The sequence below is a fragment of the Chroicocephalus ridibundus genome, chromosome 5, assembly GCF_963924245.1.
Source record: "Chroicocephalus ridibundus chromosome 5, bChrRid1.1, whole genome shotgun sequence".
Classification (NCBI taxonomy): domain Eukaryota; kingdom Metazoa; phylum Chordata; class Aves; order Charadriiformes; family Laridae; genus Chroicocephalus; species Chroicocephalus ridibundus.
This window is the reverse complement of record NC_086288.1, coordinates 23,121,470-23,144,750: the sequence shown is the minus strand read 5'-3', so window position 1 is coordinate 23,144,750 and position 23,281 is coordinate 23,121,470. Positions and strand designations below refer to the sequence as shown.

General features: G+C 42.9%; 1 long non-coding RNA gene across 3 annotated transcripts in view; it reads right to left on the bottom strand.

Moving 5' to 3' along the window:
- The window catches only part of LOC134516201 (uncharacterized), a 29,310-nt gene extending 9,941 nt beyond the window's left edge, over positions 1-19,369 (bottom strand). The window contains exons 1-6 of one of the 3 annotated variants that reach the window (XR_010071256.1): positions 19,237-19,369; positions 13,629-13,872; positions 12,212-12,760; positions 11,284-11,426; positions 4,313-4,443; positions 2,883-2,973 (exon numbers count right to left, since the gene is read on the bottom strand). This is a non-coding gene — a long non-coding RNA (uncharacterized LOC134516201). The remainder of the gene's footprint in view (positions 1-2,882; positions 2,974-4,312; positions 4,444-11,283; positions 11,427-12,211; positions 12,761-13,628; positions 13,873-19,236) is intronic. The other 2 variants (XR_010071255.1, XR_010071254.1) reach the window with 2 other exon arrangements.
- Between the last annotated feature and the right edge of the window lie 3,912 nt (positions 19,370-23,281).

The window sequence follows — 23,281 nt, the reverse complement described above, 5'->3', positions numbered from 1 at the left end:
TCAACTAGTCTTTATCCTTTCTTTTTCAGCCAATGCCTCCAATAGATCCTTTTTAATCTCCCCTAATGTCTCTAATGTAATGAATCCCATATATAATGACATTATAATGGTTGGAAAGTGCTTAGGCAAGCCTTCCAAACAGAAATAGACTTCAGACTCTTCAAACAAAAAGCCAAAACAAGAATAACAACCCCCTCCTCCAATAAAAACACCTTTTAATTAACTGCACTGCTCAGGGCACCGCTTAATTATGAATTATGATTTCTGATATCCCAGTCCTAGTTTTGCATGAGATCAGTGAGAATTTTCTCTAAGTTTGCAGCAGAAGAGCGGCCTAATGACACTGAATGACACCTAGCACTTGGAAATGCAATGCTGGTTGCATGCTAATGGAAAAAAAATCTCTTCTTTATGATGATTTTAGCATAAGCTTCCAGAAGCGTCAGGATACTAGGAGAGATTAACCATGCGGATGACACTCTCTCTGGCTGCCTCCAAGAAGAGGGTCTTTTGTATATTACACTTGCAAAATTCCTGTAGAGCCAGTGAAAATATTTCAGGCGGTGTAAATTCGGTAACATCTGTAGCTCTCAAGACCTTGATTCATTCCACTGTCCTGCAGGCATTTAATCAAGATGCCTAAAAGGGATGTGCAGTTGTCTTAACTGTCTTCTCTAGCCGCTGGGCAGATATGAAACTTCAGAGAGCAATTCAGATCTCAGCTGGGTTCATTTGCTCTCTGGAGGTTCTTCTGTCTCTATTACCTACAGAGAGACTGCCACGTGATGAACTCCTGTGTTACGGGGGGTAAATCCAACCCCAAAGGTCCCTTTAATGCAATAAATAGTATTGTCTCCCCTTGACTTTGCGAGAAACTGAGGTACAGAGAGATGCTGTGACCTGACTCTTGATATTAAGAAAAGCAAAAGAAGCAGGTGTTTCCAAATCTCTCATCCCAATGCCTTTTGCAGGAATATAAGACCTGCAATTGCTCATTCACACCCAAACACTGATTTTGGCAGCAGCTGAAATGAACCCAAGTCCCAAACTACTTTTATTTCTGCTTTTTCAGACTGCCACATTCCGTCCTGGGCAGAATAGTCTGCAGCAGCTTTTTCATCTCTCTGCAAAGCAACTGCTCTGCAACTGCATGTTTCCTTTCTTTCTTTCTTTCCTGTCTCTAAGCTGCTGTCTGAGTGGACATAAACCACTTCCAGGCCCCTCTCATTCGTTCACTGGTGAGCTGGAGACGGCTGCATTAGCAGCACTGCCGATAAACAGCACAATTAGGGAGAAGAGTGCCCTTCAATCCTAAATACTGTAGACAGCCTGTAAGAATAACACACCTCCCAGCTAAAATTGTGTCCCAGTCCCCATCTTCAGGGAAAGAAAACGCGATTCAGCACTGCCCATGCATAGCTAGGTACACCACTTCCAGGTGTGCTACTGGCCCCAAAATGTGGCTGGAGTTGAATAAAACCCTCAGGGGTTCCCAAAAGTCCATTTTGCATGAAGGAAACTGAAGCACGTGGTCAAAGTTGAGAGTTCTTTTGGACTGACATTTTGGTGCTTAGAGCACTAAAGCAGTCTTTTGGCAATTCCCAAACCAATTTGGGCTTCTAGGAAGTGATCCAAATTAAAAGCCAAAGCAACAACCAACCTTAAAAAAAACCCACCACTTGCTGTGCTTTGCTGTACCAAAAGGCCATAATCATCAAGGCAGTTTTCAGGGTTAACTGTGCAAGGAAGGCACAAACCCCAAATGAGGAAGCAGACCAAAAAGACAAAACAGCTAATATAGGAAAAGGAGGGATGCACTTAATGCCTCAGCAGCTTGACCTTTATAGTAGAATAACCACAAAGCACAATATCTAGCCTAAGGGAAGAAATAACGTGAGCTCGAAGCACAACCCAATACTCCGACCAGAAGCCTGATGACTCTTACATGCTAGAAGGCAAAAAAGGCCATTACAGGTTATCCAAAAAGTCACCAAAATGTTTGCATTTGACCTTGCCCTAGGGTTTACTTGCAGCTACAGACCCTGAATATTTATTTCTGTGTATTCTGTAGCCTAGAAAAAAATATCCTTGCTTCCATCAGTTTTATAATTGGCTGTAGTAGTTCCTAGAAAGACCACGTTATGGCCTGCTAGCTCCGCACATCACTGCAAGGGGATCTGATTTTGGGTGAAAATAGCCAATGAATTAAATCGTATGATGTTAATTACTAAATTACTCCTATATGTCATCACTACTACAGTTGCTCTATGCTATACCAATGGTATTACAGTGAGAATCGCCCAAATTAATGAAGAATTAACTTCGATAAAAATGAGTAAAGTGCAGTGGTGAGGGAAACCAGATCTGGCATCTGGCATCTGGCAATTTTCTCAAGATCAACATCTTCAACTCACAGACCTCGGGCATACATCATGCCAGATACACCAGCTGTAAGCTCCATATGCAGCATGCAACAATTAACACCACACACCATCGCTCCGGCCCCACAGGCAGCCCCAGACACTGTCTCACACACAAAGAGGATGACGCTTTTCTTCATGGAGACAGCATTGCAGGCTTGCCTTGAATTACACACTGTGGACAATGGGTGAGTTTCTATGGAAATGGATGACTCTTCCTTCCTTGAAATATGCTGCTCAGGGACAAAAAGGGCATGCTGGCCAAAACTAGCCTTTATCCAGTTGGGACATATCCAGTGCCAACCAGAAAGCACCTTAGATGTGAAGTAGCAACATGGTCACGGAATGTTGGAAAATGAAGGTGATCTTTAGCAGAGCAAAGGCTGAGTACAAATAACAGCTCAGAGGGAAGAGCAGCCATCCAAACCAAGTGCCCCAGCCGGGGAATTTGTGGTGACTCACCAGCTCTGTGCACCTCAGTAAAACATTTGTATCATAGGACAGAGGCAGGGAAGGGATTCAGGAGCACAAGTGTTTAAGGATTTCTTCTCTCCTAAGGCAGAATTAATAGACTTATATGAGGGTAAGTTCCAACTAGTATTTTATGCAAGCCTGTAAGAGTTGTTCTTGTGTGAAGACTAAATTAATGCCAATATGCCAAGCTTGTAGCAGCTCTTATTAAAAAGCTTCAAGGAAGCAGTCCTAGATTTCAAGGACAGAGAGATCATCAGTAGCACCAGGAGAAGCTCAATCAGTCAGTTCAACTACCCCTTTCCAGTTGAAATACGGTGCAAAACAAGCACGTGCGGTGCTTCTTACCAGCGTAAGGAAGAATTTTCTGTTCTACCATATTTGACAGGACAACATCAGCTTGTCATCAAGTCAATGAGAACAGGAGACCTGAGCCCCACTGTCTCGCAGCAGTCACGAAGCCTGGCCACAACACTGGGGTGTGCCCACTGTGTGAGGGGGCCAAGTGCCTACACCCTGGGCACGGAGAAGCTAGAAAGAAGTTGAAGCACAATACTAAAAGCGTGTAACCTGCCACCAGCATGTTTGTGGATAGGACTCTGATGGGTGGTGAGTGAGTATTCTGATGCCTTTGCAGCAATTTAGAAGAGTAGAACTTTTCAATAAAAAATACTGTCGATGGCTGGGAAATGTTTTACTCACTTCCAAGAGGTGAAGAGATGGAGTTGTCACCCAGGGGAGAGCAAGTTCAGATCTTTGCAGCCTTCCTGAGCTGTTTTGGGTCAGTCCACCCAGTGCCTAGTTTTCAGTGGTGCAACTGGACACGCAGGGGAATTTATAAAATTATCTAGGTTCTTGCATCTAAAAATCAGACGCAAAGCCTCAGACATCTGCCTAGGCTCACTCTGAAGTCAATGGAGAAACAAGACAGGGGCATCCCACATCCTCAGATTGTTGCTACACTTGTATTATGGTGGATCAGCACAATTTTCAAGGCTCCAAATTGACTTACAAGCCTCAGTGTCAGGGGGAAGCATAACATCCCATATCTTAACAAGGTGCTTCAGAAAACAGCTCTCAAATCAACAATTTTTGTCCTAGCTGGAGTCTGGCCAGCTTGATGGCCTCCATATGTCAGCAAGTCCAAGGGCAGAGCGTCCTCTCCCAGCTAGCTGGTGAATGAATTTGCTCTTCAGAGGGAAAAGTAGCATTTATTTCCTGAGTTATCCTGGGCTTTCATTGCATTCCCATAATCCCAGCATTCATACAATCATAGAGCTTTGCACAAAAATGAGAACAGTGGATTAAACATGCATCTGTCACCTGAATGTTTTGCTTGTCACCTATTACCGCTTTTTCTTTTATTGAAGAAAGAAGGCATCTTTACAACAAAACATCTGGAATAAGTAGAAAAGTCTCACCTTAATATTTTTTTATTAACAGCTTCAAGATGTAATAGCAGTAAGATTTCTTCAGCATTAAAGATGCAGAATACTTCGTCCAGGAGCAGGCTGAATGGCAGGACACACATGACGAGATACAAAGTCCCAGGCTATTTAAAGATAGAAAATATCTTATTATCACAATTATCAAGTTGGAGCCAACAGGAGGGGAATGGACAACTCAGCTTAACTGGACACCATCTGTTACCACCCACGTTCTGTGAGCAAAAAGGTAACCTGAACTGTCAGGTTATTGCTAAACTAATGCACATCTGGCTTTTGAATAGCCAGAGACAGTATTTGAAAATAACGATTTGGAATATTATCATCTAGGAGTTGATATCGATTCCAGAAAGCAGTTTGGTATCTGAAGGCACACACCTGCTGAATAAATATTTTAACTTGCTTAAATGCAATTATTATCCCTTTACAGGGTGGGAAGGCACTTTCTTGGTCCTGTATAACAAGCACATGCCCTTCTACGGGCAAGATTTCAACAGTGTGTACTTAGCCTCAGCATCCTCCTCCTCGTTATTTCTTTGAGCAGAAACAGTACCCTCTCAGAGAACAAGTATCACCATTTCATTGCAAGACTCACAATATTTATTCTATGAACCCTTAAACTTTCATGATTATCAGATAAATTCAGGTTTTTAATCTTTTTTGTAACTAACTGAGAGCTGCAATTAAAAACTGAGACACACAAAGCAAGCCACTGCTAAAGGATTAGAAGCTATCAAATATACAAAACCAAAGAAGAAATCTTACGATTTAGGTTCATTCCTACTACTTGAGAGAATGTGTTTGGCAACATAAATTGTCCTTTCCTTCCCGCAGTAATTCTTGCTCTTCTATCAGAAGCGGAATAGAATAAAATACCATGACAGCCCCTCTACATTGCTAGGAACATTAATTTGAGATCTGGCCTTGGTTTAGGACTATCCTTGGTTGTACCCCTTCACTGAGTTTTTGTTTACTTGAATGTTCCTGAAACTCCCGCACCGATTTCTGTCTCTTCTTCCATGTGATGCAATTTGACCATGAACACAGTCCACTGAAATTTAGAGATCTTTCTTTCTCTCCTCATCATTTATTACTTGTTGTGTGAAACAATATATTATTTTCTCTGTGAAGTAATGAATCCTTCCCACTCCTGTAACAATAAGAAAAGAGCTTCAGTAATACTTCTGACTGTTCCCTAAAGTTCATGGTACAAGGATCCATCTTTTATTCCTCTTCACATTAATCATCCAGCCGATGACTGAAGACACGCTTTAGAGCAACCAACAGTTGTGTGTCACCATCACCTCTCTGCAAGCTGCCTGCTGCTTGGATCAGCCCTCAACATTAGCTCACAAGTAACTTTCAATAAAAGAAAATTAAAATCTACTGCCATGTTTAGCCATAGAAGTGATACAAACAGCTCTCCGGCACCCTTGGCTTCATCACTGTGAACTTCGGCTCTCAAAAGCAGTGCCAGGGTGCTTTCGTTCAACACTCACTACTCCGAACTTTTCAAATTATTCCAAGACCCCGACAACCTGTATCAATGTCTCTCTCAAAATCCCTGCCTCTGGTTCAACAAGCCTTGCAAAGAATAGTCTGTCTCTTTGTCCGTTCTGTGTCTTGGAGGGGGCTCTGATGGGATCAGCTCTGCGTGGGCACAGTAAGTGCCCTTGGCCCACGTTGCACAGAACTCCCCACCCAAAGCAGCCCTTGCTGGTGCTGTAGGCTAAAGAGCCCAGTGGCTGCTACACAAGAAAACTCGAACATTTTAACAGTGCTTTTATTTAATTGGCTCAGAATAGCATAAACAGTCTGTAGGAACATATTTCAGAGTAAAGTTAACAAAGCCTTTAAGCAAACTATAGCCAATAAGGGCGAAGCACAGCCCAGTATTTGTGAATTGAGGGGGATGAAGCACTAGGCTAGGGCATCAAATGCCCATTTTGCATTTGAGCCCTATCGTCTACAAGGCAGGGTGTGGGGAACAACGTTTGCCCCCTGCTCACCCGTGCTGCCTGGGGCTGCTGAGCTGACTCTGCCTTCGTGCATCTCTGCTCTGGTCCCACACCAACAGGGCTTGTTTGGGGACTGAGAGGAAGAGGGGGCAGATTCCTACGTCAACACAGGCAAGGGCAATTATCACACCCAAGGGAATATAATATAATATAATCCAATTCTCCTGCAATATTTGCAGACAAAGGGGTCAGGAACAACAAAGAAGATACCACGCCCGTTAGTGCGCACCTCAAACATACCTATAAGCTGCACGCATGTCTACAGAGGCTAAACTAGACCTGCAATCTCTTCCAAGCAGTAGCAAGCCCCCGGGGAGCTACTTCTTTTGTACTGTAAGTAGATATCAATGGAGGGGACACACACCACTATTGCATGCCTAAATGTTTTTGTAGTACTATTTTGCAACAGTATTGCCAGGGCTGCGTTATTATTGTTCTTGAATTCTTCCTTTCCTCTCCTGGAACATTCCTCTGGGCAAGCTGTGGCTTACTACGGGCTTTTACAGCAGACAGTCAGAGACAGAGCAGATAAAAATCCAGTTAATTTAACAGGCAGTAAAGTGTAGCATTGAAAAACAAGCCTTAAGGAACGCAGTAGTTAAGCCAGCAGAAAACAATACTGTTTTCTGTAGCAATTTAGGACTTTCATAAAAGACAAAGGAGTCTAATAGTGTGCAGCAATGGAGAAGGGCGTAAAAGCGAGAAATCTCTAAGCCCTGCACATGGTCTCATCCAGCAGCAGGCTGGACTTTGTGTTTGCAGGCAGGGTCAGTGCGAGCATACAGCCTCCCAGGGAAGCCAATACCCAACTCCACCCAACAGGCACACACCAACTAAGCACGCACCCAGTAGCTGACACTGTCTGTTACAAGGGAATGAACGGTGCCCATCATCTTCCTGGCCCCGATTCTGCTCCACAGGTCCAAGAAGAGAAGGGGAAGAGATGTGGATCCACTCATTCCTAATCAAATTGCATCTGGGAGGGAACCAGCTATGCAGCCAATACACCAGCTGAGGAACAGAGACCAGATATTGGAGCTTGCTGTCCATAAAGCTGTGAGCCCATGACATCTGTCATGTCATGGATAATTACAGTTGCTTCCAAATCTGGTTTCAACTTATCCACTGGAGCAGAAAGCAAGCGGGTTAGTTCATCAGTGAGAGCATTTTGTAAAGCCTCCACCTTTATTTGTGCAAGGCTTCGTGGCGCAAACAGGGATGATGTGGACATACTGAGACACTTTGTAAGGACAGTACGGGTAGGCATAGCAGTGACATGGGCTTCAACAAGGCCACCCAGACAGCCTGTATAGTAGATGAGGTCCATACTGATAGGTAAAAGTTAACTCGGACGTAACTACATATCTGACCTGCAATTCAACACCTGTACTGCAATGTAAAACAGACAGAAAAAAAATCCCATTTAGCTCCTGGTCTGTCACTGACAAGTTGAGTGACCTTGAAAAAGTCACAGCTCTTTTCTACCCCTCTGTTTAAACTGTAGAACAAGGATGGGAGAGGCAGTCTGCTATAATGGGACCTTGATCTTGACTGGGATTTCTGATGGGTCAATAATCCCAATAATAAATATTTCAGAGGCGGAATTACCTAGAGTCATCCTCAGGCACTTTTTGTATTGCATATGTATATATTCTAATTTAGGCACCTACACATTAACTGCAGGTGAAAGCATCACCTTGTGCTTTTATTACTCAAAGTCCAAAGAAACTGCACATCCTAAAAGCCACCTCATAGGATGAAAGAAGCTGAAATACACAGAAGCTGGTAGAATGCCCTTAGCTATAAATCTGCATGGTAAAAACTGATCTCTCTTTCCTCCAGTCCATTCAAATTGTCTTTTATCTACATACTGAGAAAACCTACTCGATACACAGTCTGAGGTAAAACATCCATGGTAGGCATTTGGAGCCTCCAAGGGCATTGATAACTGAAATAATTGGCATATTACCACCAGAGACTCAGAAAAGTCACCTTCCAACTACAATGGGTTGGCTTCTGACAAAAGTCAACCGAGGCGCGTAATGTCGTTGTTGTTCATTAGGTTTCCATTGATGATAAAATTTCTGATTTTAATATTTAATACAGCTCAGAGATCATGGTGCATAATTTAATGTGCAAGCAGATAATTTGCTGATCAAGGTAGATGTTTCGCATTAAGGCAAATTGTTGCACACTTTGCTGATTAACTGAATCACACACACACAAACTATTCCACTCTTCTATCAGTGAAGCATTGTCCTCTCTGGAGCTAGTTCATCATGGTAGACAGATAAACCCTGTACATCTCAGCTCTTTTACGTGCAGCATAAATGCTGTATCATCCATACTTGAACTGTTTTCTACCCTGACACACTGGTTTCTGGGACATACATCATTTCAGGACACCCTTATCAATAATGAAGTAGCCTGTGTGTTGAGGATGCGGTGCCACATGCCTCTCTTTTGGCTGTTTACGTGTCTTCACCTGAATCCACTCCTTGCCTGGCATCTCAGGTGTGGAGAGCAGCTCTCTGGGCAGGAACTGTGTTTTGGGGGTTTCTAGCCTTTCAAAGCCAAGCATGAAGGCACCTGGATGAATGATAGATACAAATTCCTTTTAAGCTGGTATGTTCAAGGCTTTGCGGAAACAGACAGGGACATCACCTTGAAGTTCAACTAGGACAGAATTGCAGGTTAAACCCAGAGACGGGTAAAGTGGGAAAATATTATTTTTCATTCAGCAATTCAAAAGGCTCCCTTTGCTCCAGGGAGTAGCAAGACCCAGGTGCCAAACCTCACAATGATTCAGAAAACAGAAGGGGTCATTTTTCACTTTCCTGCCTCACGTGCTATTTTTTAGGGTGGGTTTAAATCACCTCAGGCAAAGGAAAGAGTTTAGTCAATGGACAACTGCTCCTAACCACTCAACAAAACACAGGGGATGGAAGCAGGCTGGGGCAGCTACTCATGGATTACAGCCCAGTGGCATTTCAAAAGATCTCACTACTATTATTTGAGCTACATAGCTTACTCCACTTGCTGATCTGGGCTATAAACATCCAAACCAATGTTATTTACCCTGTAAAAATTGGGCAGAATATCAGCAAACTCTCTGGAAGCCCAAATAAAAGGCTAGATTATTCCTGGAGATAGTATCATTCTCTCTAAAAACCAGGACCAGACACCACAGGGTTTATGCTGAAACCACTCTGCAATGTTTTACCCGAGCGCTGCCCATTAACATGCAGCTAAATCCCTGTGAACCATTTAGAAAATGTACCCCCAAGTCTGAATTTGCCTGAGATCCCAGAAGGTACGAGCAACTTGAAGAGGTTTTTATATTTCCTTTCTGTCTCCAAGCTCAGTCAAATTAATAGGAATATATTGGCTTAGCCAATCACACTAGAGGAAATTGAGCTGGCTATTAATGATCTCAAACAGCAAATGGCCCCTGGGCTAGAAGAGCTCCCAGTGGAGCACCACTGCAAGTTTTAACAAAAGCCAAACTTTTTCTAATGGTTTCACAATCTTTTTTTTTTTTACCCTTTCACTGCCAATTTCCCCCCAGACTCTCTCTGTGGGCAGCAAATATTCCTTACCAGGTACCGTTTGCCTGTGTGCAAAGCAACTCTTGTCTCCTGGGTCTGCTTTAAGTGGTGCCCCTCGCTCTGGATGCCAAAGCCAACTCCAGATTTGAAGTAAAAAAAGCAAAGGACAGCAATAGGGCCAGATCTGCAGTGGAGGCAAGTTGGCTTTCTTGGATCTACACTAACTAAGAGCTTGGTCCTGGGGGATCTTAGCTGGTGGGCCAGTGGGTTTGTATCTGATGTGGTCCTAACCTGGGCTGCCCGGATTTCTGTAACCAAACACAGTTCAGCTGATCCAAACAGTGGTTGGGGAAAAAGACAAATTGTCCCTTTTCCTTCTTTCTGTTAAGATATTTGGGAAACTCTCCTGAGGACAGCTATAACTGAATGCTCTTCACACATGATTTCACGTGGCTATTAATCATGACAGGCCTTGTCCTTTTATTAACATACCGGTTAAACTTATTCCCTCTTTGAAGCCAAAGAAAGGCAATCCATGGTCAGGAACAGAGGGGACTCCCTGGCTACTCAGCAAATATAAGATTAAACAAAGGGGGGGCAAAAAAAAGAAATGCAATTCCAAATCAATGCCACAGTTTTCAAAAGCGCACCAGCCTGGGTATTTCCTTTGATTGCCATCTTATTTTGGTGTCAGACTGGGGGATGAGATCTATTGTACTTTCTTTGTTTCATCTACTGAATTCAAAATGCTGAGGGTGCTGGGAAGCAGGGCCTGGCATGCAGGCTTCACCACACCCTGCCAGCGGAGCATCCTACCCACCGCATTACAAAGTCAGGTGCTTGCATGTGGCCTTTCCCCTCCTCTCCCTTCCAAACAATTCCTGAGGACCTTTCTGTGCCATGGCATCGTTTTCACACCATGCAGAGTATATTCCTGCTCTGCCTGGTTATTCCTGGGAGGAGTAAATCCTCCCTGGGTGAGGATTGCTCTGATTGCTGAGGGTCAGGACTTCCTGTGTTACTAGCAGCACATAAACACAAAAATTAATTTTTCTAAAGTACGACTACAGGCAATGCTCCTATACCAGGGGATCTCCCCACACACCTTGATGCTCATTTATACGTATAGGTCACACACACAGATGCAGTTGCAACACAAGGAAACGGACCTGGGCCAACAAGGACAACCTAGGACAGAAGAGACATGGCAGCACAAAGCTCCGTACGAAGGCAATGCTTGCTGCAGAGTTCCAGGCACATACACAGGTTTCTATCCTGCAAAAACAGAAAGAGTAGAAAGTCCATAGCATCCTAACTCTTAACTGAGGTAGCTGAGTTGCCTGCACTCAGCCATTTTAACTGCAGAGCCAACAATCCTTACCTGCTTTAGGAGTGGTGAAGGGGTTGTGATAAGCCCAGCTATGCTTCAGAGCAATACATCTCCTGCCAGAGTCCTTCGTGGTTGTCTGTGATGCATCACAAGGAAGATTTCCCCCAGCGCACTTCAGGAACTGATGGAGGTACCTGCATTAAGAGCTCCACCTCCCTCTGCCATCTGCAGATTGAAGGTTACTCCAGCCAGGTAAATCCCGCGCCCAGACACGCCAAATTACTTCCACCGCACAGAGAGGTTATTTAGAGAACTCACATGGAAAGCTCTGATTTTGCCCCTGATTTTATCATCTTGTGCAGTCTATCTCATTCCTTGCTAGTGACTCTATGTCCCTTCTACTACAGTTTGCAAAAGCGATCACCGATCTACAGGCATCAAGCTCTCAAATCCAAAGGCCAGATTCATCCAAATATTCAGGCACCTACTTCCTGCTCAGTCAGCAACAAACTAATTCCTGCTGGAGGAGGAGGAGGAGGGTACTGAGACACGGCAATATAACCACCCATCATTATGAGCCATCCCTCCCTCCAGCTGTGCCAGCTTAAGTTGAATGTTTTGCAGGTGTCTGTATGGCAGCAGACTTCAAACTAAGCCACTCTCCAAACCTCTTAAGGTCAGAGATTTTAGACTTTGAAACCTTAAGTACAAAAAGTGCACTTCACAACAGCTCCTGTGGGTGTTATAAGGAGCAACAAATGCTTTTAAGCGCCCTTAAGAGAGAAGATGATGACAATGAAATTGAGGGGAAATGGAGAAAAAGATAATCACGCTGCAAGTTGCTGCTCTCATCTCCCAACTACTTCCAAGGCAGCAAGAACCCAGGCAGCCGGCAACAGCTGCCACCCTATTAAACTCAACAATTTACAGGTGCTCAGGGGGAGCACTTGCGTGCAATTAGCCGAGCAAATTCACTTACTTCAAGATGCAGGGCCCAGCTCTCCACTGCTGCAGTTTGGCTGCGCTCCGTTGACTCTGTGGAGAACTGCCAAGTTACTCCAGACGAGGGGTCTGGCTCACGGATGTTAAGGAAGCTGGGAAAGCCTTGCTCCACAGTGTGATCTTGCAAACGATTACAGGTGTATCGGAAAGCATAACGTGCTCTTCTCACCCTGCGACTGCTCTCTGCCTATGGAGGGTACTGGAGCAGTGTATTAGGCCTACAGTAAAAGGAGAAAATAGGGCTCCATCCCACACAGGCCTATTTGGTAGCATTAATCTAGCCATCCCAGAAAACAGAGATGGGAGAGATACAGGGGAGTAGATTTTGTGTAAGTAGCAAAGCTCCTAGGCTTGCTTGGAAGCCTAGTGCGGGCAAAAAACCTGTGTCACCGCTGACTCAGGCTAGTGCTAGAAATGGCCTGAAGACGTACAGCAACATGGGCCTGGCCAGGTCTGGCAGCCGTAGGCACTGTGCCACTTGTGCTGGATGTCATGCGAGTCCAACAAGGAGCCCTGGCCAGGAATCCTGCAGCCCAGACAAAAACAAATAAAATAATCACAGAGTCATCAACACCCTCCCTGCAGCTGGGCAAGCAACCTGCTCCACCCTGACCTTCACCCCAAGAGCCTCCCATCTAGCCATCTTTGCTCCATGCCTATTACAGCCTCCCCTTGCTTCTGTTACCTGACAAAAATGATGATCAACAGCAATAAACGTTGTCTAGCAATGCCACATCTACAGTGAGGCCCCATATTATGAATTGTTTGCTTACTCGAGCTGGAATGAAACAGGGACAGTTTGGTGAACGCGGCCCTCTGCAATCAGCAGAACTACTTGCATTTATTCCTGATGAAACTCTGTCCCGGTGATTTCGGAATCAGACAAAAGAAAGCTGGGATGATTGTTTTCAGCATGGAATAAATAAATATGAATACTTTGTGATATGACGTCTCCTCTTCTGCTGTTCTTTCCCTTCCAGTTAATCTCATTATTGCAAATTAGGGAGTTTCTCTGGCAGTTTAAAAGGTGTACTCTCACACGTACAAAGGAAATAAACAAAGTATTTTGCTTCAGATCTCAGCTGCAGTCGATTTATTCTTTGAGCCTCTTGACTTGAAAACCATAAGACTTTGGTCTCTTTGCTTGTATCAAAGTCACACACAAATTGAAACAGCCCCTGCTCACATCCACTCAAATTCAGTAAAACTGTTGCTCTGATTTCGCAATGACCTGAAAATACTTCTGTATTCTCTTTGTTTCTACCTGCTTCTTTATACCTATTCTCCAATTAAACAGCAGAAAAATTCAAAGTACCTTCTAATTGAGGGTAATCCAAAGCGAAAGCTGGCTAGAAGGCTGAAATCAAAGAGCTGAATAGGATATCTTTAGTTACACCAAACAGTCCCATGACAGCATCTGAGAGAAGATGATGGCTTTCCTCCATAGCAGCCGGGGTCCTACTCACTGCATAGGAATGCAAAACCACAGAGCACAGTGCATACAAAGGTGATGTAGCGTAGTCCTCGGCTACTGCAAATTACCTTCCCACTGTTTGGTGCAGGCTCTGTGATGATATTCCCAGTGCTCAGAAATGTCCTTTTCCTCTGAGAATGCCTCGAGTTGAGCAAGAACAGTGCCTGAGAGTAAAACGAGAGAGACTGATGTTAGAAACTCCTTGCTAAATCGATGCTTTGTTTAACATGATAATTAGAACAAATATCTCGGAGATTTTGGGTGTTGTTACAGCTTTAAGGCAGCCTGGAAGCACTTAAATTACATGTTTAAAATTGTCAGCAGTCAGGAAACTGGCTATGATGCTGTTCTGAAGCTGTTGTTAGCACCTTTAGGAGGAGCCTGGTTCTTGGACTCTGTATGCTGTGCAGCGGTGATTGCCTCAAGGTACAGTATGTAGCAAGAGCAAATAACTCTCTGAAGCCATCAGGGACATGGGCTGATAAGAACAGCAGAGCTGCCCACCTATCCATCAGGGACCAAAATTAAGAATTCCACTTACATGGAACTGCCAGAACCAATTTCCAAGGGGATTTTAATCTAGCTCTTAAAAAAAACATTTTTGAATACGGGGAACTCCACAGGATAAGATTTTAAAAATGTGGGAGTCTGCCTGCTAGACTTTAGGCATAAACAGTTAAAATGCCACCCAAATCCCCATGCCCATGTGTCCTAGCAGCAAAGAGTATGAAGTCTCCAGTCCGTCCACAGAAAACACCAAGCGTGGGCATCTTGAGGAATCCAAACTCACAAAAGTACTGAACTGCCCATCTCCCCAGGCTCCTGCTGTACTCAGCAGAGGGAAGTTGCTCCAAAGCATGAGCCTGGCCCTCTATGAACGCCTAACTCCTACAAACTACAAAGATGATGATGAGGTCAAGATCTAATGTCGTTGCCTTCATTAGATACCTGAAGCAACTGGATGGATCCAGACTGGGATCCCATGTGCCCGGGAACTGTTAAATTTAGCAATAACGATGCCTGGCTGCATGACTGTGGAATACCAGGAAAGCAATAAAAAGAGTGAAGATTTTTGCCCTTCCTGCTGTGACTTGTGCAAAGAATTTTCAACTGCATTAGTCATGGCAAGCAGGCAGCCACAGAGTGCAAGAAAACTTTAATGTGCCCCAACTCTATTTATTATGAGATCCAAAAATCAGATGACTGTTTCTCACATTGTAACTCTTAACTGAGAGGTAATCCCCCCAACTTCACCTCCTATTTTCATTGTAGCTGCTGCTTATTGCCATAATCCCTGCAAATCAACTTGCTTTATGACACACCAGTTCATCCCTAGACTCAGCCTCAGGTCTCTTGAGGTATTAACAGCAAGATAAGATCCATTGAGAGATGTGAATGTAGGCTCAATCACCCAATAAACAACCTTTTACCAACTGGGCATAATCCCTTTATCAGATTACGCCTGATGCATTGTATTCTCTGGTCTGCAAGTGGTTTTCTGGGATCAATTAGAAGTAGCATTACAGGAAAGGGAAAAAATCCTTACCGAGGAATTTCGCCACTAGAAGGATTTCCTGGCTGTAAACCACCCCAGGCTGTTAAAAAATCGGGTAGGTTTAAAGGACAGCAGCAACTCATACCATCTGAAAGGCTTCCTCTTAAACTCAACTGGGCACTGCAGTTTATCCCAGAGCACTCTGTTCGTGAGATGATTTATGTGCAGAGAGCCAGGAGAGGGTGCTCAACAATAGCTAGAAGAGGCCCTGTATACTGATTATGCCCTGGCAACAGTGATGGTTGAGCACAGCCACTTACATGGAAGTGCCAGAACCAACATGAAGAATAGAGGACTTCTTAATTCATATTCCAGAATTTCCAAGGGGATTTTAATCTAGCTCTTTTAAAAAAACTTTTTTGAATACAGGGAACAGGATAAGATTTTAAAAATATGGGAGTCTGTCTGCCAGACTTTAGGCATAAACAGTTAAAATTCCACCCAAATCCCCATGCCCATGTGTCCTACCAGCAAAGAGTATGAAGGTCTCCAGTCTGTCCACAGAAAACACCAAGCATGGGCATCTTGCAGAATCTGAATTAGCTGGATTTGTCCTTAACTCATTTAGACAAAATATTATGTCCTAACTCCCAAAAGTACTGAACTGCCCCAAGATTTTTGTCAAGCAAGGCTTTTCACCAATTTTTTTTCCAATTTTGAATAAATTGTTTTAGTTTATGTTAACTGGAATAAACCTACAGGCTTCAACATTTGATAAATAAGGCAGTGTTTCTTAATATAGGAAATGTCAACCTTTTTGTAAGGAGTTTTTAAAGCAGAGAAAAAAAAGAAATATTTATTTTCAGATTGAAATATCCGATCAGAAATAATTACTACTATCATAGTCATTGTCTTTAAAAATTATTCTTCAGCAAGAAAGAACGAACCTCAGCTGTCCACGCAGCTCCTACAGGAGTAGGGCAGGAACCAGGACTCCAAGCAAAGGCTGTGCAATGTTGATCTGTGAGGTCCAGCAGGATGGGAATCTGGGGCTATGGGTTTACTAATGACACATGTCCTTTATCCAGCTAACTGCAAAGATTATTATAGAGTCTGTACTGTTTCTAACACGAATAACTACATGGGATTAAATTTGCCATAACAGAATGAGAGGGAAAAAAAAAAAAAAGAAAAAAAAAAGGGAGGTGTGAATTGATCGATTAAATTTGAAACAGGACTTTTTTATGGAGTCTGCCGTCACAGCTGCCTAAATTGGAAAACAGTGAAAACTCAGGCTCTCCGGACTGAGTAAATGACTATAATTTGGATTTAAATGGCATAGGAATCAAAAGTTGACTCTATTTGCTGATTCTATAGCCCTGTTTTTCCTCATTGTTTCTTCCTGAGCATCCTACTGTTTATAAAATTGAAAAATCAAGCTGAGCTGAATGTCCAATGCCTTCACTATGATTGAATCACTCTTTCTATGCATGTGATTGACAGCATCAGAAAAGAATGTTTTCCTTAGCTAACAAGCACTCGCTTTGGCTTCATTTTATCTGCCCTTGCTTGGGACCATTCAGCCCCGGAAAGGAATGCCACTGGGAGTGACCTTCTTGTTGATAACCTCCTAATAACTCAGACAGATATTAAAACCAGTTCTGCTAGACAGGTGCTGGAAGAATTTCATACATGATACTTGCAAAATATCCTTCCATAGCTCTCAAAAATACAAAGCATCTCTTGAACCTACTTGGCAAAGACCCTGTGTAAGGTTAAAGATCCTTGTGCATGTTATTGTCTGTGCAGGGGAAAACACTAATCCACACAGACATTAGTTTCAACACCAGTTTTAAGTCAATGTCACTTTCTAGCCGCCTGTGGCATTACCACTGCTTTATTCCCACGTCTGGAACAGGAGAGTCAGACCACGCTGTGTATTTTGGCGCTGCAAGTCTTGCTACCTAAAGTCACAGATTATTAATTTCTCATAGAAATAACTGACCGCTAGATCTGTTTTCTCCGTGATTGCAAGTGATGTTACCTTTACAAAAATCTTAGGAAATGGAGGTGGGAGGGACCTCAAGAGAATATCTGTTTGATGCACCTGCCCACAGCAGCATCAAATAGACTAATCATGCAGGATAGACACTTATCCACACTATTCTTAAAAAGAGCTAATAATGGTCAGGATTTAAGGTCTGCAAGTCTGCTCTTCGGGTGATTCTGAATGACACTGAATTGCCTTATACTGTGAGCTGCACGTCCTTCTTGGAACAAAATCTGTATTAAAATATTACACTATATATGATATGCTCTTGTCAGCATTCTGAGAAGAATTCCGAGTGTATTACAAAGTCCCAGCTATACAGTATTTGTGCGCTGTCTGAACAGGGTCCACCTTCATGGAAACTCATCTAATGACTTTTGAAGCCAGATACTGCAAAAGCTGGTGTCTATAACCAGGCTATTTTAAACAGCCTAAATAAGGCTCAGAAGTGAGGTAAGTTCCTATTACAAATGGTAACCAGCCAGTATCTCCCAATTAAACCAGCTGAGGATAAGGCAAAAAAAACAAAACCAAAAAACCCCACAACACATAAAACCAAACTCCAAAACCAACCCAGAAATACTGCATTCTCTCCGGTCTCTTTATCGTTTTTACTTAAGGGATCTCAGCTGATATTATTGCTTAGTACTTTAGGAAATCTGGCTATTTAGGACTCTATATATGAACCCCCCCACGCTGAAATATATCCCTATAAAGACACTGATGGTGGAGAGAAAGGCTGATTTCCACAGAGAAACATTATTATCCTTTATTCTGAGATAACAGAGATGTCTCTAGACTAACAGTACGTACAAGGCAGCACAATTATGCTTGAAAGTGAGGGAGGCAGAGCTCCCTTTGCTTTCACAACCCAGTGCCCAGGCAGAGGACTTGCAAACTCCAAGGCAGAGGGGACTGAGGAGCCACCACCCATTTCTTTCTCTTATGAGTACCCAGAAATCATTTGATTCAATGTGCAATCAGTGCTTGAGGAAAGTTGGAAGAGGTGGAAAAAATATTAATGGCAAGGCTGTATTCGAGCACCTGCACTTGTTTTACTTCAGGTGCATTTTAGTGGGCAAGATGTTGTTATGGCGTGAGAAAGTCCATGAGAACCTAAAGCCATGCGAGGTCAGAAAAGTGAAAACATAGACTGTAATTTTTGAGTTAGGGACAGTAAGCAGTCCAGAGCAGGAACATGCAAAATACTGACAGGGAAAGGTGGTGGTGGGAAGATGGGAAGACTCAGGAGATGGAAACTGCAACATCAAGGATCAGCCCTGATCCAAGGAGTAGTGGAAAAAGATGTCCCTGCCTGCTGGCCTGGCCAGTAAGGCCTGTTTCAATGTTTCATTGAGGTATTGAGTGGGTTAACGAACAGCCTATTAGCTGCTTCATTTTATTGGGTACATTAGACTACAACTAATGCTTTAGATTTTTCATTTATGCGTACCCTGTTTACAGTCTCTTTGTACACAGACATGACCCAGAGAACAAAGGTTGTGACACATGTAAGAAACCCACATTAAAGTATAGTGGGAAAGAGGCAAAAATACACTAGACTAATAAATAGCACATTCTGGCTTTCTTACTAATCATCAGATTTAATCGGATAACTATTAGCTCCATATTAGCTCTTGAACATAGGAAGTTCCATCTCAACATGAGGAGGAACTTCTTTACTTTGAGGGTGGCAGAGCACTGGAACGGGCTGCCCAGCAGAGACGTGGTGGAGTCTCCGTCTCTGGAGACACTTAAAACCCGCCTGGACGCGTTCCTGTGCAACCTGCTCTTGGTGACCCTGCTCTGGCAGAGGGGTTGGACTAGATGATCTCCAGAGGTCCCTCCCAAGCCCTACCATTCTGTGATTCTGAGATATTTTCTACCTGGCATAATATTGTATCAATAGTAGGCGGATATTGGCCACCCATTCTCAAAATCTGTGAAGATCATCTTAAATACTCAGGTAAACAGGATCCTTACCTTGTTGCTAATGTTGACAGCCACAGTTCTTTGATGCAGAACTTTAATTGAATTAGATGCTCCTGCAGTCACTGATTCATCATTCTAGTATTCAGTGCAGCTCTGCTGAAAAATCTGCAACATTTCCAGTCCTTCAGAGGTGGCCTTACTGGGAAGAGAATTCCTTCCATTCCATAAACTATTAAAGATACAAACAGTTTGGCACTGAATCATTTTTATGTGACTGCTGGAACACTAGTCTGAATTAGGGCTGTATTTACATAAATCAGTGTGGTAATGGCCTTCACCTTTTTTTATTTAAAAAAAAAAAAGAGAGAGAGAGAGGGACGGAAGGAAAGAAAGAGAGAGAAGCTGAAAAAGAATAGGAACTGCAGTGACATTCAACAGAATAATTTTGTGCTGCTACAAATCAGTGTCTAACCACTAATGACAAGCTATGGATATATATATAAACAGCCTTAATAAAAAAGCCCTATACCAATCACAGAAAAGCAGCCAATGCCAAGGTTGTAATGTTACCAATTCAATCATAAAAGCTTTCAGCCTTAATTTGTAATGCTGGACTCATTACTCAGAAGTGCCCTACTCTTCCTATTGTCTTATAACTGTTTCTGGGGTAGCTTTCAGGTTTGGTCACACCACGGTCATGTCCTTCAAAGATCAAATTGAGAATGGCATTTTCTCTCTTTTCTTTACATATGCTAAAAAAAGTTCCAAATTGGGCTTGCTCTTGCTTCTTTTGCAAGGCCAGATAGTCTCCAGCAGTCCCACCTGGGAACAATCAAATCCCAGCTACCACACTCCCCACTTAGGTATCTGAAAGCAGATGCGCTGGGCGCTGAGCCATTTCCAAGTCTGGCCCACCACCAACGCAGGGCTATTCATGGCAATATGATTCATAACAATAAATGTTTTTGAAGTGCTTCTCATTAAATTATCGGCACAAGCTGATGGTAATTCCTCCGTGACGTGGAAGAAGCCAATGCTGGGAGCCTGCTAAGTGCCATGCAGAGGAACACGCGCGCTCAGACAGACAAATTTCCATGGCAAACTCTGTGCCTTTTGTTTCCTGCAGTGAGACCCAGAGGCAGCTCATGAGAATCATGAACCCAGAGGCCATGGTGCAGGATGATTTCTCTGAATTTGCTCCTTCTCTGCAAGCTTTTAAAAACAAAAAAAAAGCTCCAGCAACTCTTAGGCTCCCAAATCCCCCTGGTTTTGGCAGTTTCACTACGAATAAATAAGGAAGACACAATTTGCCAAAGGCTCGTAGAAATGCAGTGAGGGAATGTCTGTCCCCTGTGGCGTGCTTTAGCCCTCTGCACTAAATAAAGCCATTTTTCAAGATCTTGCTATAGACATAAATGCTCGGTCTCATAGCATCTTTAGAGGGATGTGTAACGATATATATACGCATGAAAACCTCTGAGTTTCTTGACTGCAAGGAGGTTTATAGCTAGCAAGTACGGTGCTATTATATACTGCATGTCATGCCAGGATACCTGAGTTTGAAGTATTGCTACCAGCCTCCTCCAGCCTAACATATTGGCCCTTAATCTGGTTCCCCTATGAGGAGCCCCACTATCATGTCCACATGTAATCAGACCTGTGCAGCTGCTTACATGTTCTTTTTAATTGGATTGAAGTTAATCACAGTAGGATTAATTTGGAGAGATCAAGAAAACAGAGTGATTTTTGGTGGAAAGCAGATGGTTTCTTCTGGATGGAGTAAAGCTCTGAAAGCAATATGAGGTGTTTAACTTTTCAGGTTTACTGAGATTAAAAGCTCAGGGATTCTGTAACGTAACTGTAGTGTATTTAATCACATTTATGCCATGTCAATGAAAGAACCCTTTGGAAATTAACTGTGTGGTTTTCAAAAAGAAGTGGCTTACTGACAGGTACCAGCATCTGACGATCATCAAGTACTGTGAAGGGAGGTATGAAAACATACATCCAAAGCTGGCATAATTATTCCCAAGCAAACAAAAGTTAAGCACTTCTGTTTTCATGAGAACCAAGAGCATCCTGCCTCTCCAAATGGCGTAACATGTGTCATTGTTAAAAATTAACCATAATAAATGGATTGGCAGGTCAGCACTTACTTGTGACTTCAGCTGTTTCCCTTTTTGCCCTCCAAATGGAGTTATTCTAAAGGCGTTCAATATCAGAGTAAGTACATAGCCTCTTTAAATTAAGCCACCAAAATTCAACCACCTAAAACCTTGGGCACATTTGAAAATCTGGACTTAAAAGGAAGAATCATTTCATTAATCAGCTGCTGTTCTTTTTCCATCTCTTACATACGCATGTAAAATATATTTGCCCATTCCCATGCTCAAACGCACACACAGACATCCTGATTTCTCTACAAAGCCAGACCTTGCTGAAGTGCCATAATTTATATGCGACGTATACGTTAAGCAGGAAAGAAGCGCGTCACTACAATACGGATGCAAACTAGATGGAGCCGAGCCAGGAATAGAGATAGCAGGTCTGTGGAGCAAGGGAAATGGGAGTCTGGGGAAAACCCATGCAGGGTAACATTGGTGTGTCCCTCAAACTCCAGGAAGGAGAAAGTTTTCCAAAAATAATGAGCAGGTATAAAAACCTTAGGTCTTCAACCGTGAAAAGAGACACCCAGAGCTCACTCACACTCTATAGTCACTGACTTCATGAACCCAGTGTGAACAAAGCCATTTCACTCCTATACAGTGTCAAAGAAAGAAAAAAAGAAAAGCTCCATCAACCATTCTGAAATTAAACCACAAGAAAGTGCGTTACCTAGGCTTGCACAATTCCTTTCACAACATGTCTTCTAAGGTCAATGCACGTGGGATTGCCATGTAGGCAGGACATAAGCCGGGACTGATGAAAAGGTCTAAACAGATATGCTGGATTTTATTTTCCAATTTTTCTTAGCACAATTTCCCCCAAATCTGATCAACCCATTCAGTTCTGCCCATAGTCTTTCTTTACTACTGAGTTGAGGGCAAAAACCAGGAGTGTAAGTTTTATAGCACTGCATTTCTATTTCATTTCTAAGAGCACTAAACAGCAATGATTACTCAGCTAGATTTGCCCTTTGAAAAGAGGATCTTGACTTACTTGAGAAGTCTGCCCACTTTAATTATATCCAATTATTTTGTGCAGGAATATTAAATAGCACACATCAGTAATATTAGCAGGGTCAGAATACCATTATGGTGAAATGCATTCCTTCATCCAAAACTCCTAATCAGAGCTCCCCTGTGATGCAAGACACTTCCCTACAGATGTGTCCCCTCATCTTCCACTTACTGTAAGTACTACAGCCTTCATTATCATAATAGATAACAGCCTCCCAAACAGCCACAAGTTTATCTTCACACAAAAAAATTGGCATGAGGTCAGTATTCCCTCTTTGGAGCTGGAGAACAGAGAGATGAAATGCCAGAGCAGATCCTCACCTCTTTCTGTGCCTGCTAAAATGGGAGCAGGTGGAAGAACAGTAGGCTCTGGAAAAGGAGAAATGGAGAGTCACGAGTAGAGAAGGCGGCTTAGCATTAAGGGCACAAGGTTACTTCAGTATGCCCCCAGGCTTGCAGTGTTTACCCTACTTACAACTGAATACAACTTTAAGCAGAGAAGGCTATAGAAGAATGAAATCCATTAAGAAGTATTTTAATCTACTTTAAACACAACATAACTATTCATTTCCTTTAAGCATGTCTCATTTAAACCCCAGGGTCTAGTTCTCCTCCCGTTATATGCATTTATTTAACATTTCATAATCTGCTAGTACTGAAAGGCAATTTAGGGCAGGACTTCATAGCGATTATCACTTAGTACAAAGGAGCTTATTACCTTACACCCACACTCCAGGGCAGTCACTGGAGATACACCAGAGTTTATATCATCTGAAAGTAAAGATTAGCTATCGATATTAATAGATACACGATCATATTTTCCAGTAACATTTATGTAACTACATACGTGTTCTATTGTAAAGTTTTGCTTTTCATCATGTGATTAAAGGTGATATACGTGAGGCTGAAGGTAATAA